The sequence below is a fragment of the Hyperolius riggenbachi genome, chromosome 1, assembly GCF_040937935.1.
Source record: "Hyperolius riggenbachi isolate aHypRig1 chromosome 1, aHypRig1.pri, whole genome shotgun sequence".
Lineage (NCBI taxonomy): Eukaryota > Metazoa > Chordata > Amphibia > Anura > Hyperoliidae > Hyperolius > Hyperolius riggenbachi.
Genome location: NC_090646.1, coordinates 485,265,204 through 485,286,245, shown reverse-complemented (window position 1 = coordinate 485,286,245; position 21,042 = coordinate 485,265,204). Strand labels below are relative to the sequence as shown.

Below are 21,042 nucleotides of genomic sequence, written 5' to 3'. Positions count from 1 at the left end.
CTCGTGACCTCATGCTTCACAGGCAGAGGCAGCACCTCTGGACCCCTGGGCTAAAGGCTCGTACACACGTCCAACTTAATGCACAACCAACCGCACAACATTTCCTGACAACCTGACAAGTACATACACACATGCCAACCAACTAAACAACCAACTCACTTAAATACTATGTGCGCAAGCTAAATGACAAACTGCACAACATGTCAGCATTCAAAAAAACAAAGTTGTTCAAAAGACTTGTACACACATTCCAACCTCCATGAAAGATGGTCAGATTGATCCTCAGGTTGGATCTGGCAAACAACCTGTTATCAGTTGGTCATCTGGTTGTTTTCCAGCCAAGCCGTACACACACCCAACTTATGTTCCTTCCAACAGACAAGTTTGGAAGTTAGTTGGACAACTTGTTGGGAGGTGTGTATGAGCCTTCAGGCATTTTGGCTTCTTTGTTTTGTTTTGATTATTTTTTTTTTGGGAGGGGGGGGGGGGGGGTTGCATCAAGTTCTTCATATGCCTACTAAGATGTTATATGTTTTTGATTTTATGATAATATTTCCACTTCAATTTATGTCTGAGTTATAAGATGGAACTGTAAAGTAATCTGGAATCCTGGCTGAGGCCGATGCAAATGATTCACTGTTATCTCTTTGACTGTTGAATGTATTTGTTGTTTATACTTTGCATTTCAATAAAAAAAAACTATATTGAAATGAAATAGGTGATGTTTCATGGGAGCAGCCATTTTAGTTTTTGGAAATTCTCGAAATTCTGGAAATTCCCTTACTTGCAGAGCTCATACCCTAGAGTAATAGTTGCTGCAGACACTAAGGGGTTATCTCAACCTCATAGGCAGCGTTGTCAACTTCACAGAGACTCACAGATATTTGACAAGTAAAGTAAACCTGAAGGTAAAAAAAAAAGACTTACGCTAGTAGGGAAAGGTTCTGGAGCATGTGCAGGAACTCTACACTGCCGACTGGGACCCTCATCTTCTTATGCCAGTAGTAGGAAGCCTCTGGAGCATGTCAAGGGGCCCTCCGCTAACGGCCGCGGCCCTCTTCCTCATTGTGGTCAAGCAGGAGCAAGGACAGCCATGCTTGAGAAGTAGCATAGAGCCATTAGTGCACAGAGAAAAAAAACATGCACAAGTGTAGGGCAGCATGCCATGGAGGGACAATAATGTCAAATATTGCAAAAGGGGTCCAGCACAAAAACGGAGGGTTTTTGGAAGACCAGGAAAGCATCTGGACCATTTAGAGGCTTACCCTACTGTAGTAAGTATCTATTTTTTTGAGTGATTTCATGTACCCTTTAAAGAGATGATTTTATTTTTATATGACATGTGTGGAATCATGTCTGCGAGGGGAGCTTTTACACATAGCTTTTGCTTGCTATATGACTACCTGAGATCAGACACACTGTAAATGTGTCCATAAGAAATGCTACCGTGTGCAGTAATAATTAGAGACTTGACAGATCTGCAACCCCTTTTGCAAACTAAACGGCTTGGAATTGGTAACAAGAGGCATGATTGAAAAATTAAAATATGTATAAGAGGGCAAAGAGGGAAATTACCTCCCATATATCTAAAAAAATAATGTACGGTAAAACAAAAGTGTAGTCGGAAAAATACCGCATTCGGTAAACAGGACCGGTTCAAGTAACAATTGGGCCCTAGGGCAAAATTAGCCTGGGGCCCCCCAACAGACACCCCCCGACCAAAAATAATCATTAGAGGCCCTTTGTTGCAGCCACATTTTCCTCCTGGGCTCAAGAGCTGGCTGCTGACCGTCCCCCAATCACCTCCAAACTTAACAGACTCTGCAGAGTCCCTGGGGAGCAACATATAAGATGGGGAAGGACACATTGGGGGCCCCTACAGGCTCTGGGGCCCTGGGGCAATTGCCCATTTTTTCCTATGGTAGCTCCGGCCCTGTCGGTAAATTGTTTGTTCTAAAAAAAATTCAGGTAGATTTTTACGCTTGCAGGCTGTTGTCGGTAATTTACCAACAGAAGTCTTTAGTAACAGTGCGATAGTGCAGGATGCTGCACCAGATCTCACACTTCTCTCAACCTCATCTGTTTTCTGCAATACCGCATTTGGTAATGCTTTCAGAATTGAGGACATTATAGTCCAGTATTCCCCCGGTGGGGGTTTCAACCCCTGGCAACATATAAACAAAGTTTAATGACTCCGACGTTGCAGCATAATTTATGATCTCCAGCCTGATGATTTTTAATAAATCAGTATATATATATATATCAGGAACAGGTGAGTTGCTGCGATCTGTGGACAGATATTCTTGAGCAATAATTCAAGGTTAAAGACTTCCAGAATGAGTGAGTCACAGGGATGTTCTTGCCATTACACTCACACCTGTGTAGTAAAATTGGGATGTGTGCACGCTCTACGACTCCTAATTTCTCATGAAAATGGAAAACTGTGTCGTGTAACGTATGTGCTTATTATAATCAAGCTAAATATAGATTTGAAAGTTATTCAGAGAACGGAACTATATCTATGCTGAATAGCAATTAGCTTTTAGCATGAACAATGCAGCTAATCTGAGTTTATTTCAATAGATTAAAGGGAAGGTCAGAAATAATAACCATATACCATTATACAGATTTCACATGGATGGTTATAACGTGTAATCATGGTATATCAGCATTGCCTATGAATCCCATGGTGGGTGATTTGAATTGTATTCTAATGCTTTGAGTGCCAGCATTGTTTTCATTTTGAATCATGGCCATAACGACCAACATGCTAATGGTACTTAGAGAGGTAAAGCTTAAACAGCTAAAAAACATAGTTAAAATGTCAAAATTGCTTTAAGGTACCCAAACATCTCTCAATGTGCCACCAAATCCACTTGAGTGAATATGATCAGGGAGGGAGCTATTCCCTGCCAACACACAGCAGACAGATTTCTGAAATCAACTGAAAATCGTTCTAGCGTTGACACCTCCGCCTTGTGCTCCACCCCCTCTGAAGTTTGAGTAGCACCCTCCCCCCCCCCACTCCCCCCATACCCCCCCCCCCCCCCCCCCCGTGCACGTGGTAAGTGTTGCAGGCTCCCCTGTCACATTGGTGTGACTCCTGGCTTTCTTTAGTGTCCAGCATATTTTTTAGTTTCAAAAACCTGCATTTGGGTTTAATGTAAGGAATTAGGCTACAACGCCAGAAACAAAAGAGCAATGTTTTATATGAACAGCAGTCAAAAAGTAAAGTACAAAAAAAAGAAATACGGACAAGAACAGTTAACTTAAAGGGAACCTGAAGCAAGTACAATTATTTAAAATAAACACATGACGTAGCTGCAAATGAATATTACATACTAACCTCACCGTCAGTTCCTCTCAGAAGCTCACCATTTTCTTCTGTGATCCCTTCCAGGTCTGACAATATTTTGTCAGAACTGGAATTTACCAGTTGTAGTGTGTTATATATCACCAGCTGTCAGTCACAACTGATTGTGCAAGGTAATGTTCATGTTTCTCTATGGCTCAAATGGGTGATATTACAGTTTAGCAGCGTGCTGACCAGGAAGCTGTTATGGGGTAATGGCCATTTTTAAAATGGAGGACTGGGAATTTAATTGATCACAGTGGACAAATAGGACGCAGGAGAGGAGAAAGAGATTGAGGAGTAGACTACGCAGGAGGTAAGTATGACCTGTGTATGGTTATTTTGACTTTTTATTTGCAGTTCAGGTTCTCTTTGAGACATGTAGAATCAAAGCTTGCTCCTGGTTCAGCTTCAGTAGAACGGATAACCGCTAAGCATATATTAACTAACAGTTAGAATTTGTGTAGTATATAAGAAAGACCCAAACTCTCCAGCCAGGCTATCCATGGGGCCCAAGTGTTGTAGAAACCCTGCATATTGTCAGTGATATTAGCAGAGATCTGTGCGGCAAGCATAATATCTGAAACTAAACTGTAGACATCATTAGTTGGGAGATTCAGGGAAAACCTATTTTGGGCCAATACTCTCTTAGCAGTAGAGAGTATGTGCTGAAAGAGTCTATGGGCTGAGTATTAAAGCTTGGGTGTTTATCTCCTAAGAAGATCACACTCGGGTTGAAGGGGATCTGGCAGGAAAGGATATCAGTAGCTTTCTTCCAGATGGCACACCAATAAGATTGAGCCCTATGGCACGTCCATCAGATATGCCGTAGTGTGCCTGTAGCTCCCCACCCTTTAAAACGGAGTGGGGATCTAGAGGAGTCCAGCTCATGCAGGTCCAGCAATTGCCACAGCGCCTGTACCATATGACACCACATGATATACATCAGTTCATGGGGGGTTGTCACATGGTACAGGCTCACACGGTGGCACTTTAAAAGAAGTCAGACACAGGAGACCTGGGATCATGCCAGCGTGACAGGTGAGCCTGCAACATTCACCATGGGCCTGGGAAGTATACAGTACATATGCTTGGGAAGAGACTGGCCAGGGGTCCGACCGTTGCTAGGAAATCAAATACCGCCATGTACTGGATCGAGCCCTTTTGACGAAGAATTTCCAGCATGCCTGATTGATCATTTTGATCAATTCAGACCGAATCAATTTCATTGGGGGCCATGCTACAGCATGGATATCTGCCAGATTCGATCTTTAAGCCCAGAGTGGCCGGATGTCGATGCCAAAAATCGTGTAATGTATGTGCGCCCTTAGTCCTTTAAGTGAAAACGATGTCTAGAGGTGGAGTTCTGAAACAGTTAGTAGTAGAGGGTGATGTTAATCGGGAGCACAGAAGAGGGCTGTAGGCACTCCCAGACAGAATATATGTTTGCGGAGGTCACATGGCAATAAAATAAGCAGCTATTTTGGGTCAGAAATAAATGCATTTAGAATGTATGCTTCCATCATTTGTTCTGTTTATGTTATTAGGAGAGTGTGACAGCCGAGGTGGTAAATCTCTGGGAACATGTCAGGACTCGGTAATGGGTGTCACTATTGCTTTATGAAGCCAGACAGCTACAGCAGAGATGGGGAAGTTTGCCTTCTGCCTGCATATTGGTTTTATAACCAACTGTTGACTTTTGAAGACCCCTATTAACACTTTTTATAAATGGTCGCTGAATAATGCTACAGGAGTTACTTAGCAAAGAGTTTGACTGTTAGTTAAGAATTTTGCTAGACAGTGTAAGTGACATTACTTTTGTGATTTAAGCACACTTGCCTTGGGTCAAATTAGAAATGATAAAAGCAGAGTAAATATTTGAGAATCAGCTCCAGCAAATCAACTGAGAGGTTTCACAGCCATGTACTGTCCAGCTCAGATCTCAAACCAGCAGACGGGGCGGCATAACTTCAGAGATATTTATTCTGTATTGTGAATGCAGGTGCAGTGCGTACTATTGTTTTTGAATATTGGCTCTTCCTGTTCGGTAAGCCTGCACCTATTCAATGAGGAGACACTGCCTACGGAGCATGGTATTGTAGTGGTTAGCACTGTCGCCTTGCGGTGCTGGGTCCCTGGTTTGAATCCCATCCAGGGCACTTTCTGCTCAGTTTGTATGTTCTCCCCATGTCTGTGTGGGTAATTCAGATAAGTTAATTGGCTTCCCCCTAAATTGGCCCTAGACTATGGTACATGCATGACTACACGATACACACATAGACATATAACTATGGTAGGGATTAGCTTGTGAGCCCCTCTGAGGGACAGGTAAGTGACAAGACAATATACACTGTACAGCACAGCGGAAGATGTCGGCGCTATATAAATACTTAAAGTGAATGGGAACCGCATTTTTAAAAAAATGAAGCAAATACTTATCTAAGGAGAGGGAAGGCTCTGGGTTGTATAGAGCCTTCTGTCTTCTCTCTCGGTGCTCTCTATCCTGTGCTGGCTCCCCCCTGTTTCAATCCCCCGCCGAAAGGGTATTTGGAAGTCTTCGGGAGCCGTGTCCTCCCGAAGACGTGCGGCTCCATACTGCACAGGCGTGAGCGTGCAAGAGAGCATGCTTGCGCAGGCGCAGTACAGGGCTGCCCTTCTTCAGGAGCACTCGGGCTCCCTGAAGACTTCTGAAGCCTTCTTCGGCTGGGTAAAGCAGTATTTGACTAATTTAGTCAAATACTGCTACTGGGCGAGCCAGCACTGGAACGGGGGGGCCAGGAGAGGAGCCGGAAGGCTCTATAGGACCCAGAGCCTTCCCTCTCCTTTGGTATCTGTCTCATAATTTTAAATGCGGTTCCCATTGACTTTAATAATAATAATAATAGAGCGCATCCTAGTGACTGCAGCCCTGGCGCTTTGAGTCCACCAGGAGAAAAGTGCAATATAAATGTTCTGTGTCTTGTCTTGTCTTCAGCAGGTGCTCTTTGCCACAGAGTTTGTTCTAAAAGACACTAACCAGTTGACTTGAGGAAATAGGGGATAACCCCTAGAAACGCTTTGTATTTTAAGGGTTTTAAAGGGATACTTAAGTCAAAAATAAAAATAATTTTTACTCACCTGGGGCATCCCTCAGCCCCCTGAAGCTGTATGGTGCCCTCGCAGCCTTGCTCCGATCCTCCTGTCCCCGCCGGCGGCTACTTTCGGGTTCGGCGACAGCCGCCAACGCCGGCGGGGACAGGAGGATCGGAGCGAGGCTGCGAGGGCACCATACAGCTTCAGGGGGCTGAGGGATGCCCCAGGTGGGTAAAAATTATTTTTTATTTTTGACTTAAGTATCCCTTTAATAAAATAACTTACATATTTATGCTTTTAAGCCCTTTATCTCATTTATATGAGCTACTCCTCCTATCTTCAGAGAGTTTTAAATAGTTAGATATCATTTTTTTATTGGGACACCTCCTCCACCCCTATATACTTCCCAACAGGGGTATGTTTTGAGTCCTTCTCGAACTCTTAACCATTTTTTGAAATGCGACCCACTTGCCCCCAGAAGACTAAGGGGGGTAAGGACAGGTTCCTCACTTGCCTAATACTGTGTGTGCTGGTCTTGAAACTCGCATTTGTGAGTAGCTCTTCATTGTACCAATTTGCTTATTTCTGGTGCAGCTAACTACTACACTATACGGGGCTCCTGTACTGTCTTTTTTTTGTTTTTACGGAAGGCCCTTCAGACTACTCCAGACATCCTCCTTGCTTGACATACCTGCTCTACATTGTCATCTCCACACCTGTTGGGTATCCTGATGAAGCACCGCGCTGTCTGTGCGAAACCTCTGTGGACCCTGCACTGGTCAGTAGATGCTTCTCTCTCCTCTGCTTCAATAGGATATGTTTGATTATACACCTTCAATTGCCTATGAACTTTTCAATAAAATTTTGAAATAAAACATTTTTTAACAATGGATGTGCACTCTGCTCTGCTCTCTATTTGAACTGTTGATCCACACCTGTTGGGGATATATCAAATTGCTTCATTCTAGCAGGCGAGAGATAGCATCAATGTAAATATATAATATATATCATATACATAACCTAAATTCTATTATACATGATATATTATTGACTTACTGTATATATTTACTGTAGTGTAGCCAACACTCACAACACACAGCTGAATAGTCTGTTGTATAGTCAATTGCTGTATAGTGTGTTGTGTAGTCAATTGCTGTATAGTGTGTTGTGTGTGGCCAATAGAATTCACTCACTCGGGGCTGTAGAAGAAAAACACATGTTGGTGTGAGGTAATTTGACTACAGTCACTGAACCATGTCCTGTGCAGTGGGGTGCATTAAAATGTTCCTGGATGTAATTTAAAAAATCTGGTCACCTTAATTTACTAACATATGCATGGAAACATTGAATATAATTGGGGTCATTCCTTGCCCGCTCACTTGCTTTTTTTTTATTATGCACAAGAAAAAAAAATGCCTACCGTCATTAGCCATAAGGCTGAGTCACACTGGATGACTACTGGAGCTTCAACAAAGGAACAGGTTTATCTGAGGGGCTTTAAATAATCAGTTTAATGACATCAATGCACTCTTTCTCCTGTACAATAACAGCATTATGTCAAAGTAAAGAATGGTCCCAGGAAAAATATGACTGCAGAAGCAGTGAGCACAACCTCTCTTAATAAGTGGCTTTTTTTCTCCTATTTGCTAGGAATGAGGGCAAAAATATGGAAAGTCATTGCAGGCTTTACGCTCAGGGCTAAAGTACATGAGCATAAAAATGTATTAATAAAGCAGGTCACGGAAACAGGCATAAACCAAATGGTGCTTTTAAGTTACATTACACTGATTCAGAGTGAATTTATCAGTCTTGCCAAGTCTCTGTAGAGTGCCTGCACTAGACCCTAATTACTGCTGTGGCCAGATTTATCAGCGCACAGGAGGGCTGGCTAGCTCGGGTAACCATGTATTTTCCACACAAGGCAGACATTGTAGTCTGGTACTGCAGGTAGACGTCATAAGAGAATTCTTGCAAAGGAAAACTAAAAAGTGCTAAGTCAATATGAAATAAATAACAACTTAAGTTGTGGAGACCATACATATTTCTGTTTAGAACTAGCTTCTGTTTTTTTCAAGTGTAGCAGCACAATAGTACTTGAATCTAGTTTAATAGCATTTCAGGCAAAGTTCGCCACCCTTCTTATAGTCTCTCGGGGTGGCTACCCTACTTATTATGATTATTATTTTAATATTATTATCTTCTAATCATAAAACGCCAACACATTACACAGTGAACTTAAATTAATAAGGGGGAAGATGATACATTTGTTTATATATCAAGTAGTGTTGGTGAACCAATTCGAAATATAGAATTCAGAACAACCGAATACTGCTGAACACAGGGCCGGGCCGAGGCAGAGGCGAGAGAGGCTCCAGCCGTGTAGGAGGGGGCGCACACAACACATGCAGCTATCATCCCACATTGTGTTTGAAGCAGAGAGAAATAAAAGGGGCCACATGGCAGTGACTAAAAGCCAGATAACTAGAGATTAAGGTGTTGGGGGGGTTGGGGGCCCTTGGGTGTAAGTCTAATAGCAATCAGTGTGTGACGGCTGGGGTGGGAGGGATTAAGGGGCGCACTTTGGTCTTTCAGCCTTGGGTGCTGGAGGACCTTGTCCAGGCTCTGGCTGAACAACACACTTTAGAACTATTTCAGTGCCAACAAGCGGACAGGGTCAGAGGTTGAGGCAGTTCACTTACTTGCGCTTCACAACGCATTTCACATGACTCCAAGGCTTCTTCCTTTCGGCTTTGGAAGGAGAAAGTATCAGGGTCATGTGGAAGGCATTGTGAACCGTAAGTAATGAACTGCCCCGATCCTGTCCACTTGTTCATACTGAAACGGTGCTGAAGTGTGCTAATTGGCAGTATTTGGGTGTTCCTACTTTGATATGTCGAATTCAAACACCAACATATCAAGTACCAACTGTGGCACAAAAAGAGAAGAAGAGGACCCTGCCAATCGAGCTTACAGCTTAGAACATAATATACAACACGTAAGGGCAAATGGAACTGTGGCTACTTACTGATGGTTAGAGAGCGAAAGATAAGTTAGTGAATTTGAAAAGATGGGTTTTAAGGGCTTGTTTTAGTGTTTTTAATGGTAGAAGGAGCAAGCCTAAGGAGATAAGGAAGGGAATTCTAAAGACTAGAGGCAGCTCTAGAAAAGTCTTGAAGCTATGAGAAAAGGCAATGATTAAGGAAGTCATTAGAAGGTCATTGGAGGAGCAGAGAGAGAAACCTGTTAGAGGCTTATGTATAAAGACAGATGTGAAAGCGGGACAGAATCAGCTGAGAGGATCTTGCATAGTTGAGGTGAAAGTTGAAGAAAGAGTGTGCCAGATGTTTAATGGCATTTAACCACTTGAGGACCCACCCTTTACCCCCCCCCCCCCCCCCTTAAGGACCTGCGCTGTTTTAGCTGATCTGTGCTGGGTGGGCTCTACAGCCCCCAGCACAGATCAGGGTGCAGGCAGAGCGACCAGATCGCCCCCCTTTTTTTCCCACTAGGGGGATGATGTGCTGGGGGGGTCTAATCGCTCCTGCCTGATGGGTGTTGCGGGGGGGGCACCTCAAAGCCCCCCTCCGCGGCGAGATTCCCCTCCTCCCTCTCCTCCCTGTCCCCCCTGGTGATCTGGGCTGCACAGGACGCTATCCGTCCTGTGCAGCCAGTGACAGGCTGTCCCCTGTCACATGGCGGCGATCCCCGGCCGCTGATTGGCCGGGGATCGCCGATCTGCCTTACGGCGCTGCTGCGCAGCAGCGCCGTACAATGTAAACAAAGCAGATTATTTCCGCTTGTGTTTACATTTAGCCTGCGAGACGCGATCGGCGGCCCGCAGGCTATTCACGGAGCCCCCCACCGTGAATTGACAGGAAGCAGCCGCTCGCGCGAGCGGCTGCTTCCTGACTAATTGGCCTGCAGCCGGCGACGCAGAACTACGTCACTTGTCCTGCAGCTGCCACTTTGCCGACGCGCGGTATGAGTGCGCGGTCGGCAAGTGGTTAAAGAGGCTGTTATTTCCCACAATGCAATGGGGTTCACAGATAGCAAACTGTCAGAACCATTGTCATGACATCACACTGTGGGAGGGGTTTCACCACGGTATCAGCCATACAGACCCCATTTGATCTATTTGAGAAAATTTTAAGATTTCCAGTGAGAAAGGGGGTATCAGCTACTGAATGGAATGAAGCTTAATCCTTTAGTTAAAGTTTCTCTTTAAGGACCAACGTAGGAACTGGACAAATGGAGACCGAGAGCCCAATATAGTGTAGTATGTTTTGGAAATGGAGGTAATGGTGAAACGTAAGTGTTATACTTACAAACCTGGGTTGCCCTTTAGGCAACCACTGAATACGCAGGTGGGGAGATTAGGCCTGACCCCACTCAGGGCGAAGATGTCGCTCTCTGTAGAAGGAAAAGAAGAGGGTTTTTCACCCTTCCACCAAGGGTGGATGACTTGATATATGGAAATACAGAGGTGCCAAAAGAATAAAAGATTCTAAAAGGTTAAAAGTGCTCAGGTGGCGGTGGTGGCCCGGCAGCACCCAAAGACAGACGATGAGCGTAATGGCGTAATTACGATTTCGCAAAATTTCGCGTAATTAGTGTAATTACGTTTATGGCCGTAAGTACATAATCGTAATGAAGAAGGATTTTGCGAAATTTCGCGTAAACGTAATTTTCGCGTAATTTTCGCATTGCAACGGGTATTATGAAATTAATGCGTATGGCCATGCTCCCGAAGTGGAAAAGTTGACGCATGGATCAATGTTAGGTAGCCGCCGACTTTAAGGGTTAATAGCAAAGCCCCCTTAAATGCTAAGAGCCTCAAATTTGGAGAATATATTAAGGAGATCAGAAAGAATAAGAGGAAAAAAAATTTTTTCAAAAAGACCTTATAGTTTTTGAGAAAATCGATGTTAAAGTTTCAAAGGAAAAATGTAAACATTTAAAAACCCGCCGACTTTAACGGTTAATAGCAAAGCCTGCTTAAAGTTTAGGAACACCAAATTCCCAGGGTATATTAAGGGGATCAGTGGGAATAAGAGGAAAAAAATTTTTTTCAAAAAGACCTTATAGTTTTTGAGAAAATCGATTTTTAATTTTCAAGGGCGAAAATGTCTTTTAAATGCGGAAAATGTCAGGTTTTTTTGCACAGGTAACAATAGTGTATTATTTTCATAGATTCCCCCAAGTGGGAAGAGTTTTACTTACTTCGTTCTGAGTGTGGAAAATATAAAAAAAAACGACGTGGGGTCCCCCCTCCCAGACCTCTTTAACCCCTTGTCCCCCATGCAGGCTGGGATAGCCAGAATGCGGAGCACCGGCCGCGTGGGGCTCCGCACCCTGACTATACCAGCCCGCATGGTCCATGGATTAGGGGGTCTCAGAAGGGGAGGGGCAGCCAAGCTTTCCCCTCCCCCTCCGAGCCCTTGTCCAATCCAAGGACAAGGGGCTCTTCTCCACCTCCGATGGGCGGTGGAGGTGGAGGCCGCGATTTCCTGGGGGGGGGGGGTGGTTCATGGTGGAATCTGGGAGTCCCCTTTAAAAAGGGGTCCCCCAGATGCCCACCCCCCCTCCCAGGAGAAATGAGTATAGAGGTACTTGTACCCCTTACCCATTTCCTTTAAGAGTTAAAAGTAAATAAACACACAAACACTTAGAAAAAGTATTTTAATTGAACAAAAAACATAACCACGAAAAAAGTCCTTTAATATTCTTAATTAACCATTAATACTTACCTGTCCCTTTAAATAAATGATCCCTCTAAATAGCCTCGGAAATGTTCTATCAGTTACAATGTAACAAAGTTATTACAATGTAACAACTTTGTTACATTGTAACTACGCCGCACCCGACGTCACTCGCCGCCACCGTCGCATACGCGTCTGCGCTGCACAGACTCGACAGAGCTCTGAGCTATATAGCTCAGAGCTCTGAGAAGCATCTTTGAATTTGGGCTCCAAGGAGCCCCATTGGTCCTTAGCAGACCAATGGGGTTCCTTCTGATTTGAAGGAACCCCATTGGTCTGCTAAGGACCAATGGGGCTCCTTGGAGCCCAAATTCAAAGATGCTTCTCAGAGCTCTGAGCTATTTAGCTCAGAGCTCTGTCGGGTCTGTGCAGCGCAGACGCGTATGCGACGGTGGCGGCGAGTGACGTCGGGTGCGGCGTAGTTACAATGTAACAAAGTTGTTACATTGTAATAACTTTGTTACATTGTAACTGATAGAACATTTCCGAGGCTATTTCGAGGGATCATTTATTTAAAGGGACAGGTAAGTATTAATGGTTAATTAAGAATATTAAAGGACTTTTTTCGTGGTTATGTTTTTTGTTCAATTAAAATACTTTTTCTAAGTGTTTGTGTGTTTATTTACTTTTAACTCTTAAAGGAAATGGGTAAGGGGTACAAGTACCTCTATACTCATTTCTCCTGGGAGGGGGGGGTGGGCATCTGGGGGACCCCTTTTTAAAGGGGACTCCCAGATTCCACCATGAACCACCCCCCCCCCCCCAGGAAATCGCGGCCTCCACCTCCACCGCCCATCGGAGGTGGAGAAGAGCCCCTTGTCCTTGGATTGGACAAGGGCTCGGAGGGGGAGGGGAAAGCTTGGCTGCCCCTCCCCTTCCGAGACCCCCCAATCCATGGACCATGCGGGCTGGTATAGTCAGGGTGCGGAGCCCCACGCGGCCAGTGCTCCGCATTCTGGCTATCCCAGCCTGCATGGGGGACAAGGGGTTAAAGAGGTCTGGGAGGGGGGACCCCACGTCGTTTTTTTTTTTATATTTCCCACACTCAGAACGAAGTAAGTAAAACTCTTTTCGCCCTTGAAACTTAAAAATCGATTTTCTCAAAAACTATAAGGTCTTTTTGAAAAAAAAAAATTTCCTCTTATTCCCACTGATCCCCTTAATATACCCTGGGAATTTGGTGTTCCTAAACTTTAAGCAGGCTTTGCTATTAACCGTTAAAGTCGGCGGGTTTTTAAATGTTTACATTTTTCCTTTGAAACTTTAACATCGATTTTCTCAAAAACTATAAGGTCTTTTTGAAAAAAAAATGTTTCCTCTTATTCCTCCTGATCTCCTTAATATATTCTCCAAATTTGAGGCTTTTAGCATTTAAGGGGGCTTTGCTATTAACCCTTAAAGTCGGCGGCTTTTTTATATTATACGGAGCGTTACGGTTTAACGCGAAAGTACGGTAGCGTTTAATGCGAAATTACGGCATGAACGAAACGCGAAATTACGCGTTGGAAATTACGCTTACGGTATTTTCAATTACGATTTTAATGGCAATTACGCTACTGTAATTTCGCATCGTAATCGCAAATTTCGCATGCGTAATTTTAGTAATGCGAAATTACGAAAATTTCAGCTCAACTCTAGACACGATGCTGTTGATTGAAGATATAACAATTTATTCACATACTCCCATACAAAATGCAACGCGTTTCACGGGCAACATCCCGCTTCATCAGGCAATAAGAAACTGGAGTATCTCACTGTAATATGACAGAAGCAACAAACATATCAGGACGCTGTAAGGTGTTCAATGTGTTAAAACATGTACATGGATAATAATGTCTACTATATAGGGTAAGATAATGTATAATGATATGGGTAAGAGGGTCTTGTACCAGAAAATTAGGTATTAGAGTGAAATACTTAGTGCAAGCCGCTAATTTATGAAAAAAGAAGTTAGGGGACTGGGGGACTAGTAAAGGGAAAATTGGTGAGCTATGCATGTGACTGGGAAACTAAATAGTCCTAGAAAAGCTGAGTGTATATAAGATGTAATATTGAACAATGTTGCGCGAATTATAATAGTCAGGTATGGCATAAATGGAAGCATGGTAATAAGGATAAGGTAGAAGAGAAAAATTGGATTGTGGTTGTACATTTTTATATATTCTAAATATCCCATGGCCAGGTTAGCGTAAGAGGGGGAGAACGAACTTCCCATTGAAACGCCGCTGACTTGATGGTATGTTTGTTCTTGGAAGGTGAAAACATTGTTATTCAGGATAAATTCTGTGCACTGCATGATGAATGATTGTTGAATTTGTGGCATGGAGCTGTTGGAACGGAGGTAGTACTGTAACGCTGTAAGGCCAAAGGTATGTGGTATATTCGTATAAAGTGAGGTAACGTCGCAGGTAAGCCAGATGTAGTCGTCCTGCCAGGGTATCGATTGGAGAAAGTTGATGAGGTGTTGGGAATCTTTAAGAAAAGATGGTAAGGACTGAACATGAGGTTGTAGGTGTGTGTCGATAAAACGGGATAGATTGCTGGTGGCTGAGTCTATACCAGATATAATTGATCTACCAGGTGGTTCATGAAGGTTTTTGTGAATTTTTGGCAGGTAATAGAAGAAAGGAGTTTTGGGGTGGTGGTTGATGATGAAATTCCTCTCATTTTTGTTAATAATATTGTTCAATAAAGCTTCACTGATAAATTGTTTTAAGGTAATGTTGATATCAGGAGTGGGATCCGTTGGTAAGAGGGTGTAGTGTTTTGGGTCATTGAGTAGTCTAAGGGATTCCTCCAGGTAGTCTGTTTTGTCTAGGATGACAATCCCTCCCCCTTTATCTGCAGGTTTAATGACAATGTTGGAATTGTTTTTCAGAGTTTTGAGGGCGGATCTTTCGACCTTTGAAAGATTGGGGATGATGTCGGGGATATTGAGTTCCTGGCCGCACTTTTGCGCATGCGCACGCCACCACAGTAGTTTACCCTCCATCCCACCCTTCACTTCCACTCCGAGCATGCGCACACACGCGCAGCACCGCTGGGAGCCAGTGGGCCGCCCGCATTGCGCATTATTAGCACGCGGGCGGGTGGACTTCCATGCGGCATGACGTAAACATTACACCACCCTCGTGTACCTGACCTTCCCACCCCAGTTCAGCTTCGCCATTGGCCAGGCCCTTATATCAATTTCTCATATCCCCACCCCCCACATGATCCTACACATGAACAGATCACCTATCACGCCCCCACCCCCCACTCGCCCCCAGCCCTGCATTAGCATAATTAATTGGCCATCCCCTTTCAATCCACCTTCCTATTTAAAGAGCTCATTATCCACACTACAGCACAGAGGTGCCAAGCACGTTTTGGACCCCACGCTGGTAAGTGTTTTTCTCTTCTACCTTATCCTTATTACCATGCTTCCATTTATGCCATACCTGACTATTATAATTCGCGCAACATTGTTCAATATTACATCTTATATACACTCAGCTTTTCTAGGACTATTTAGTTTCCCAGTCACATGCATAGCTCACCAATTTTCCCTTTACTAGTCCCCCAGTCCCCTAACTTCTTTTTTCATAAATTAGCAGCTTGCACTAAGTATTTCACTCTAATACCTAATTTTCTGGTACAAGACCCTCTTACCCATATCATTATACATTATCTTACCCTATATAGTAGACATTATTATCCATGTACATGTTTTAACACATTGAACACCTTACAGCGTCCTGATATGTTTGTTGCTTCTGTCATATTACAGTGAGATACTCCAGTTTCTTATTGCCTGATGAAGAGGGATGTTGCCCGTGAAACGCGTTGCATTTTGTATGGGAGTATGTGAATAAATTGTTATATCTTCAATCAACAGCATCGTGTCTGTCTTTGGGTGCTGCCGGGCCACCACCGCCACCTGAGCACTTTTAACCTTTTAGAATCTTTTATTCTTTTGGCGCCTCTGTATTTCCATATAACGTAGGAACTGGGGTCACAGTGGTCACAATCACAACCATTACTCATGCTCCTCAGTAAGGACCCACCTTGTGTCCACATGCCGTACTGCCTGAAAACCAATGCAGAGTAATGGCAGGGCTGCATGATTTAGTGTTCATTTATCCAGCCTGTCATGTCCTTTAGAATATTAAGGAGCATTAATGCTTAAAGTGACCCACACTAGGTCATGTGACATGCTGGAAGCCGTGCACGAATGCTGGAGAGCAGACATGCCGGTAGTTGGGACTTCTGGTTGTTCAGATGCTGTATTACTTATGCTCTCCAAAACTATATACACATTTTAACTAGAGTTCCCTTAGTATATTGCATAATAATAGCTCTCAACTCTGTGATAGGACATAGGGATGTATCACAGTCACTCCTCCCCAACCTCCTCAGTCATAAATACTACAAAGAATTTAGGAGCAAAGAATGTATTTTCATTATCCCAACCACAATGGACATTTCTAGTTGAAGTCACATTAGCACATATACAAAATAGTAGCGGAGAAACGCATGTATTTCTTTAGATGTGTACACCTGATGAGGGACTAATACTGTAAAGCAGAAAGAGTGACAAAGAGATTTGGTTCCAAATCAAGTGAAAAGCGACATTTTGGAGCCATGGATATTATGGTAAAATAATGTAATATGACATCATTCACACTTAGGTATTCCAGTGTCGGTCTCCTCATGCCTGTAACCGAGGAGAGCAGAAGGGAGATCAGTGCCGCTCTCCTTGGCCTCAATTCACGGAGCATTATCAAACGTTTATCAAACACTTTATCAAACGTTTGATAATTTACCTCATGGGTAAAATCTCATTTTGCATTCACTAAGGTGTTATATATTTGTTGAACGTTTTATCGGTAAAACATTCGATAAATATATAACACCTTAGTGAATGTAAAATGAGATTTTACCCATGAGGTAAATTATCAAACGTTTGATAAAGTGTTTGATAAACGTTTGATAATGCTCCGTGAATTGAGGCCCTTGTGTTGGCATGGCTGAGGTACTTGACTTGTGATTAACTGTTGTGGTCAATACAAGGAAAGAGAACAAAATGCTGGAGTTGTCAGGTTAAAACAAAATTCCATACAAAGGTTAGACATGATGCTATGTATCCTCTCACAAAGAATATGCATTTAAGATTTGAAAAACACGCTTTCGTGCACATTTTATGACCTATAGCGTAACATCGGGAAGTTGCAGTTCAACGCTGATCAGCGACATTAGTTCTAAATCACCCGAAGGGTATACGCTTACGGCGGACGATTAAAAGCTCCCAGAAACGTTTCACCGTAATGCTTTGTCTAATGTGAAAAGTAACATGAAAGTCAATAGACTCATGTTACCCCACTTACCGATAACTAGGAGCGAACCGTCAAAACGCATGGATCAGCTCTTAGTGTGAAAGAGCCCTAAGGTATTGCTGATGTGGTGGAATCAGTCATAGCTCCCAGCCGTCCATTTTTTTCAGAGGGCAATCACACTTTTAGAACCAAATCCCTCTGTCCATTCTGTCTCTCTTGTAGGTCTGATGTACAGCAAACTTTATTCCCATACTCTAGACCAGGGGTGCCCAATAGGTCGATCGCGATCGCCTGATCGGTAGATCGCGGCCTCTTGGCCGCGTCCCATTGAATTTAGCAGTCAGCAGCTGTAGAACGCAGTTTCTGCTGCTGGCCGCTGATCGCGAAGGAGGAGAGAGCCTGGCCAATCAGGGGAGGAGAGGCGCGCAGCCATTCAGGGGAGCAGAGGCGCGCAGCCAATCAGGGGAGCAGAGGCGCGCAGCCAATCAGGGGAGCAGAGGCGAGCAGCCAATCAGGGGAGGAGAGGCGCGCAGCCATTCAGGGGAGCAGAGCAACTCCACTCACGCTGCCAACCGGAGCCTCCCTCGGCTGAGGGAGTGAATACCTGGACGCCGCCGCAGGAAGACACCGGCCCTATACCCAGGTAACTTATACTGAAGGGACCTATACCTAGAGTTGAGCTGAAATTTTCGTAATTTCGCATTACTAAAATTACGCATGCGAAATTTGCGATTACGATGCAAAATTACAGTAGCGTAATTGCCATTAAAATCGTAATTGAAAATACCGTAAGCTTAATTTTCAACGCGTAATTTCGCGTTTCGTTCATGCTGTAATTTCGCATTAAACGCTACCGTAATTTCGCGTTAAACCGTAACGCTCCGTATAATATAAAAAAGCCGCCGACTTTAAGGGTTAATAGCAAAGCCCCCTTAAATGCTAAGAGCCTCAAATTTGGAGAATATATTAAGGAGATCAGGAGGAATAAGAGGAAAAAAATTTTTTTCAAAAAGACCTTATAGTTTTTGAGAAAATCGATGTTAAAGTTTCAAAGGAAAAATGTAAACATTTAAAAACCCGCCGACTTTAACGGTTAATAGCAAAGCCTGCTTAAAGTTTAGGAACACCAAATTCCCAGGGTATATTAAGGGGATCAGTGGGAATAAGAGGAAAATTTTTTTTTTTCAAAAAGACCTTATAGTTTTTGAGAAAATCGATTTTTAAGTTTCAAGGGCGAAAATGTCTTTTAAATGCGGAAAATGTCAGTTTATTTTGCACAGGTAACAATAGTGTATTATTTTCATAGATTCCCCCAAGTGGGAAGAGTTTTACTTACTTCGTTCTGAGCGTGGGAAATATAAAAAAAACGACGTGGGGTCCCCCCTCCCAGACCTCTTTAACCCCTTGTCCCCCATGCAGGCTGGGATAGCCAGAATGCGGAGCACCGGCCGCGTGGGGCTCCGCACCCTGACTATACCAGCCCGCATGGTCCATGGATTGGGGGGTCTCGGAAGGGGAGGGGCAGCCAAGCTTTCCCCTCCCCCTCCGAGCCCTTGTCCAATCCAAGGACAAGGGGCTCTTCTCCACCTCCGATGGGCGGTGGAGGTGGAGGCCGCGATTTCCTGGGGGGGGGGTTCATGGTGGAATCTGGGAGTCCCCTTTAAAAAGGGGTCCCCCAGATGCCCACCCCCCCCTCCCAGGAGAAATGAGTATAGAGGTACTTGTACCCCTTACCCATTTCCTTTAAGAGTTAAAAGTAAATAAACACACAAACACTTAGAAAAAGTATTTTAATTAAACAAAACACATAACCACGAAAAAAGTCCTTTAATATTCTTAATTAACCATTAATACTTACCTGTCCCTTTAAATAAATGATCCCTCGAAATAGCCTCGGAAATGTTTTGTTAACTTTGTTACATTGTAACCCGACGTCACTCGCCGCCGCCGCCGCATACGCGTCTGCGCAGCACGGACCCGACAGAGCTCTGAGCTATATAGCTCAGAGCTCTCTAAAGCATCTTTGTATTTTGGCTCCAAGGAGCCCCATTGGTCCTTACCAGACCAATGGGGTTCCTTTAAATCAGAAGGAACCCCATTGGTCTGCTAAGGACCAATGGGGCTCCTTGGAGCCAAAATACAAAGATGCTTTAGAGAGCTCTGAGCTATATAGCTCAGAGCTCTGTCGGGTCCGTGCAGGACGCTAAGTCCCCGCCGGCTCCGCTGCCCTCCCCGCCTCTCCCACATGTCACCCACATGTCACCCACATGTGGGTGACAGATGTGGGCGGGGTGGACAGCGGGAGCTGCGGGGACTTAGCGTCCTGCACGGACGGGTAAGTGTATGCTGCGGTGGCTGAGCGGCGAGTGACGTCGGGTGCGGCGTAGTTACAATGTAACAAAGTTGTTACATTGTAATAACTTTGTTACATTGTAACTGATAGAACATTTCCGAGGCTATTTCGAGGGATCATTTATTTAAAGGGACAGGTAAGTATTAATGGTTAATTAAGAATATTAAAGGACTTTTTTCGTGGTTATGTTTTTTGTTCAATTAAAATACTTTTTCTAAGTGTTTGTGTGTTTATTTACTTTTAACTCTTAAAGGAAATGGGTAAGGGGTACAAGTACCTCTATACTCATTTCTCCTGGGAGGGGGGGTGGGCATCTGGGGGACCCCTTTTTAAAGGGGACTCCCAGATTCCACCATGAACCCCCCCCCCAGGAAATCGCGGCCTCCACCTCCACCGCCCATCGGAGGTGGAGAAGAGCCCCTTGTCCTTGGATTGGACAAGGGCTTGGAGGGGGAGGGGAAAGCTTGGCTGCCCCTCCCCTTCCGAGACCCCCCAATCCATGGACCATGCGGGCTGGTATAGTCAGGGTGCGGAGCCCCACGCGGCCGGTGCTCCGCATTCTGGCTATCCCAGCCTGCATGGGGGACAAGGGGTTAAAGAGGTCTGGGAGGGGGGACCCAACGTCGTTTTTTTTATATTTCCCACACTCAGAACGAAGTAAGTAAAACTCTTCCCACTTGGGGGAATCTATGAAAATAATACACTATTGTTACCTGTGCAAAAAAAACTGACATTTTCCGCATTTAAAAGACATTTTCGCCCTTGAAACTTAAAAATCGATTTTCTCAAAAACTATAAGGTCTTTTTGAAAAAAAAAAATTTCCTCTTATTCCCACTGATCCCCTTAATATACCCTGGGAATTTGGTGTTCCTAAACTTTAAGCAGGCTTTGCTATTAACCGTTAAAGTCGGCGGGTTTTTAAATGTTTACATTTTTCCTTTGAAACTTTAACATCGATTTTCTCAAAAACTATAAGGTCTTTTTGAAAAAATATTTTTTCCTCTTATTCCTTCTGATCTCCTTAATATATTCTCCAAATTTGAGGCTCTTAGCATTTAAGGGGGCTTTGCTATTAACCCTTAAAGTCGGCGGCTACCTAACATTGATCCATGCGTCAACTTTTCCGCTTCGGGAGCATGGCCATACGCATTAATTTCGTAATACCTGTTGCAATGCGAAAATTACGCGAA

General features: G+C 44.0%; 1 protein-coding gene across 11 annotated transcripts in view; it reads left to right on the top strand.

Annotated features, from left to right (window-relative positions):
- The window catches only part of LOC137522035 (uncharacterized), a 206,247-nt gene that overhangs the window by 37,520 nt on the left and 147,685 nt on the right, over positions 1–21,042 (top strand). For 9 of the 11 annotated variants that reach the window (XR_011022253.1, XR_011022254.1, XM_068242078.1 and 6 more), the window contains one exon: positions 7,075–7,202. The exons of the other annotated variants lie outside the window; for them this stretch is intronic. The gene's annotated coding sequence lies outside the window, so the exon portion shown is untranslated. The remainder of the gene's footprint in view (positions 1–7,074; positions 7,203–21,042) is intronic. 11 annotated transcript variants of the gene reach the window in all.